The 6075-nt window shown below is 28.9% G+C and overlaps 1 long non-coding RNA gene across 1 annotated transcript; it reads left to right on the top strand.

Moving 5' to 3' along the window:
• Nucleotides 1-77: 77 nt before the first annotated feature.
• LOC115227463 lies at nt 78-2065 on the top strand. Its single transcript, XR_003883123.2, has 3 exons — nt 78-221; nt 857-999; nt 1853-2065. It is a non-coding gene; the product is annotated as an uncharacterized LOC115227463 (long non-coding RNA).
• The last annotated feature ends 4010 nt before the right edge of the window (nt 2066-6075 follow it).

The raw sequence follows: 6075 nt of genomic DNA on the forward strand, positions 1-6075 counted from the left end.
TTATTATATCATTATCATTATCATTATTATTATTATTATTATTATTATTATTATTTTTATTATTATTATATCAAATCGATATATATTTTTTATTTTATGGTTCCATTGTCTTAGAGGAGGAGGCGTCCATTTTCAAAGGCTCCACCAAGGTATCCGAAGGCTATTTCATGTACCCTCTACGATTTGCGTATAGCGAAGGTAGTCTTTTAAAGATTTTCACGGTAAGTAAAGATATTTATCGTTCTGCGGCGTCCAATATGGCGATTGATGGTGTGATTCTATAGAGATGGCTGGCTGGCTGGATGGATAGATAGATATAGAGAGAGACAGAAAAAGATTGATAGGTAGGTAGATTAATAGATGGATAGATAGGTAGATAGATAGATAGATAGATAGATACATACATACATACATACATACATACATACATACATACATACATACATACATACATGCATGCATACATAGATAGACAGACATACAAACAGATAGATAGATAGATAGATAGATAGATAGATAGATAGATAGATAGATAGATAGATATAGATAGATAGATAGATAGATAGATAGAGGGAGAGAGAGATAGACAGACACAGACAGACAGACAGACAGACAGACAGACAGATAGATAGATAGATAGATAGATAGATAGATAGATAGATAGATAGATAGATAGATAGATAGATAGATAGATAGATAGATAGATAGATAGATAGATAGATAGATAGATAGATAGACTGACAGCTACACAAACAAACAGACAAACAAATAGAGAATTGGGAGATAAAAAAATGTCTTCCACTCTCCAATATGTCCGCTTCCTCCCCACTCAATCCGCCATTTTATTCTCTCACAGGACTCCAACTTCAAAATCTCGTTCGATGCTTCAGGTTCGAATGTGCCTTCATTTGAAGCCTATTCCTCCCAGTCTCCGCTCACCAGCGTCAACACAGCAACATCATCTTCATCAGGAACTGTTTATTATTATTCAAATAAGAAGTAAGTAAAACCAGCCCCCCTCCCTCATATAAACGTATATATATAAATATGTATATATATATATATATATATAGAGTATTTCTAAATTGAATTTTTCCCTGTAAGTTTCGAATAATATTCTCTCATATTATTATTATTATTAGTTATTAGTGGAAATCCGAAGGTGAATATGGAGGCTGGGGTAACACATCCCAGCCAGTTGCAGCAATTTTTGTCTAGTTCCCAAAACCATCAATGTGCGAAAATGAACTTTCTTATCTTCCATTTTAAAAGGGTTACAGAATTAACACAGTTTATATGAACATAAACTTCTTCCACGAAAGATAGCTTAAATTGTGCTCTAATGGAGGTGCAGTCAAATCCTATTTTATGGACTCAACCATGTTCTAAAATAATTTGAATGGTATGCTACTATAAATCGGCACGAACTTTCCGGACAACCCAATATTTATATTTAATACAACAATTATTTTACAAACGTATATATCTTTCTGAAGAATGTTCGAATATTGATTTCCTGATATTAATAATAATATATTATATTATGTGTATATATATATATCAGAAATTAGAAAAGAAAAATACGCATACTTACATAGTTTTAATATAATTTTTAAAATATCGACCGTTTTTTCTATCACCATTCATGATATTATGTTTTACTTATTTGAATATGTATTTTTTCTTAAGAAAAAATTTTGTCCATGTTGTGTGTGATGAAATTCAGGAGGGAATGACTTCTCAAGTAGATAAATAAAGGGAGGTAATTGGTTATCGTTAACTGTTCAGTTATCTCCCTTACGCACAACAGTTATAAATATATATACATGTATTTTTTCCTTTATCATTTCAGACAATATACACTGACAAACGGACTGTTGACCGCGTTTTGTCCAGCATAATGATTTTTACAACGGAACTACTAGAATATGCAGGGACATTTACATAATTTTATAAATTTTTCACATACTATATATGTCGACATACGTACATACATTTCACTCTTCCATTTATTTATCTTTCCTCTCTCCCTCTTTCTCTGACAATCTTTCTATATATCTCTCTATCTGTCTATCTACACACAGCACACCACACACACACAGACACACACGACACACACACACACACACACACCACCACACACACACACACAACACACACACAATATTATATATATATATATATATATATATATATATATATATATAATATATATATAATAATATATATATTAAAGCAATTAAGATTCAAGTAAATTCCAATGAATTTACTTGAATGTGGTACTTAACTTAGATGCACCAGAAAAACTTATATGGTGTTATCCATACATAATGTGGGGTGATTATAAACGAGAAGAAGCAACAAGAATGGATTAGTTTTTTAGTACTTGTTTCATACAAAGACAGGCTTTATTACAAGTTTGCAAAAATTGCAGCAGATAAAAGTGTCCGTACTCATCAGCTAAAATACATTTGAGTTCTCTAGCATCTTAGTGGTGAGGTGTATACTCATGAAATATTGGAGATAGTTCCATTAGAGGCAGATATAGGTTGTAACAGTTTTCCAAGTTCCTTAATGATGATGCACAGTCTTATCACAGATTTTTAAAACTTATTAGTTTCGAAGAGAAGATGAATCAATCCATAGTGTAGATTTAAATTTCCGAGATATGAAGGAGGATGATGCACAGACTTATAACAGGTTTTTTAAGACTTATTAGCTTCACAGAAAGGGTGAATTAATCCATAGTGAAGATTTACATTTCCAGTGGTAAGATGAGGAATTTCATACTCACAGACGATGTATTTAAAACCATTATTAATCCATAATCATTTCATGCTATATGATAAGTTAATTTTGCCATGTTATTGGCTCTCCGTGCAAAACTGCTATATTTCATTTATTTCCAATATTCATGAGTATAACCTCACCCACTAAGATGTCTAGAGAACTCAAATGTATTTTAGCTGATGAGTACGGGACACTTTATCTGCTGCAATTTTTGCAACTTGTAATAAGCCAGTCTTTGTATGAAACAATTGTACTAAAAATTAATCCATTCTTGTTGCTTCTTTCTCGTATATATATATAGTATATATATATATATATAATATATATATGTGTGTTGTGTGTGTGTGTGTTGTGTGTGTGTGTGTGTGTGTGTGTGTGTGTGTGTGTGTGTGTGTAATAGGAGCAGCCGTATCTATGTGGTAAAAAGCTGGCTTCCCAACTAAATACTTCTGGTTCCGTACTGCTGGCCAACTAACCCTAGTGACTGGATTTTGGTGATGGAAACTGGAACCCATCGTCTCTCTCCTCTCCTCGATATATTATATATATATATATATAGATATATATATTAATAAATGAAATAAAACATATGCATATATATAAACATGTATGTACGTACCTACCTCTACATGTAAATATACACGCATATATGATATATATATATTTCTGTTTCTTTCTGTGTTCCCTTTCTGATGAAGAGCGTGGTTTCGAAACGTAAAAGACTTTCTCATCTCCCGAGCGTTAAACTAATAAATTTGTTTGTTCTTTACACACACCCGTCTTTTGTCATTTGTTTTTATCGTAAAGTCTACTTTTATTATATATATATATATATATATATAATATATATATATATATATATATATATATATTATATATATATATATATATACAGTAGGTACTGTAAATTTAGGGTGAATACTTGATAAGTGTAAGCACCTATATACGCCAGATAGTGGCAGAGGTGAAAGGGAATATAGCAAATAAAATCAAAAACAGAACACAAAGGATATCGCGGTGCACGTGTTTCAAAGCTTTATAAACAATCCTGTACTACATCAGTGTATTATTGATATAAAAGATGGTTTAAAACTCTCTTCAGTAGCAAACATTATTAGTCCAAAGATTACATCACAATATAAAAATATAAAAAGTACATGTAGTATTACCCATTATAATAGGCTTATCATATCTCTCCCTGAGAAAGTGTATTTGTATAATTTCCTTTCCTAGCTGTATAAATGTATAGAGATTCATTGAATTTCGAAACTCTGACCATACTGTTCACCAGTCAACATAGAGTGAATGTTAAATAGATTGGATTGAGTTTATATTTAATTCTCTTGTATGAGATAGGAAGGAAAATAATGTAGAAAGAAACAATAAAAGTTAAAAAATAAAAATAAGAAATAAAGAATAAGAATAAAGGAAGTGAAAGACAAGAGTAATAAAAGCAAAAATGATAAAAGTAAAATAAAGATAATAAAGTTAGAACCACATATAAATAAGAATTAGCCAATTAGATAAAGTAACAAAGAGATAAAGACAAAATAATTAAGAACATAAAGTAGAGTAAAATAAGAGATAAGATATTAAGGGCTGAGAATAAGAATTTGGCTTTCATGGGATGGCAGTGGTCATAAATAATTTCGTAATTTGACCACTCGTTGAAATACAGATTGAGGTTGTAATTTGATATCATTGTGATGAATGGTTAATTTATATTTGATATATATATATATATATATATATAATATATATATATATATATATATATATATATATAATATATATACACAAAATAAGAAATGGAGAAACAATTCCTTTCAATCATCGACTTACAGATAGATTTACCAATTCATATTATTTATTAACTTCTTAAATAGGAACATCCAAATCCAACAGAATAAAACAATATATATCAATAAGTAAGATAATACCGTAAAAATAATACACATAAAAAGGATCTTACAGCTGTTTCAGCCTGTAGATAAAGGTATCTCATTGTGCCTATATTAGTCAGATGTACTGAGGTTATATGCAGTTAAAAATAGTTACTTATATATGTATCTAAAGGGCCTCGTCAGAGATTATAAAGTACAATATAAAAATATACAAATCAAATATAAATATGAAACAAAATACACATACACAAGAATATATATATATATATATATATATATATATATATATATATATATATATATAAGTGTATATACATATATATAAGTATATATATAATACTATTCATACACGTAAGGTTACAGATAATCAAATATAACTACTGGAGTATACAAATACATCCACATTAATGGGTACATATACAAAGTCCAAAGTTCATTACATTACATTACCAAAACTATTAATATTATTATTATTATAAATAATACCAATATTGGAATATGTGCATTCTGCTATTCACAATACATAGTAGATGGAAAATATCACATATAATATAATATAATATAATATAGTGTAATATAATATAATATATTGTATAGTACATATATAATATAGTATAACATAATATATAGGCAGATGCCTATGAAAGATGCAAGCACATTAATTCAACAAATGATGTAACAAATAATGTCATAATATTCATATATCATACAGTCAAAATCGCAACTTCAGTCTTATTCTGCATACATATATATACACACAGGTAACAAATACATGTATATGCATATACATACATGGTAAAACATCCACTAATACATATACATATATATATATATATATTATATATATATATATATATATATATATATATATATATATATATATATATATAAAAGAGATTTTATCCTTTTAAATCATACAAAAGATTATGCACGTAGAGTTCACAGATCAAGAGGTAAGAGATAGGCCGTAACGGGCTATGCTTGCGTTATTATTAATACATTATTCTAGTGGTTTAATAAAATACGGGGGTAGGGGAAAGATTATTTACAATCTCAAGCTAAATCCAATTGGTTGACACATTTGAATTTCATCATCTTTGTTACGGTTGGTTTGTTAAAATACACACAGATACATACATACATATAAGGGCACACACACACGTACACATAGATATGCATATGTACATAAATACACACATACATACATACATACAAACATACATACATACATACATACATACATACATACATACATACATACATACATACATACATACATACATACATACATACGTACGTACATATCCATATACACATATACATACATATATACACATATACATATACTTATATACACCCCCATACACATAAACATATATAT

This window comes from Octopus sinensis, unplaced genomic scaffold (genome assembly GCF_006345805.1).
Source record: "Octopus sinensis unplaced genomic scaffold, ASM634580v1 Contig03403, whole genome shotgun sequence".
NCBI lineage: Eukaryota > Metazoa > Mollusca > Cephalopoda > Octopoda > Octopodidae > Octopus > Octopus sinensis.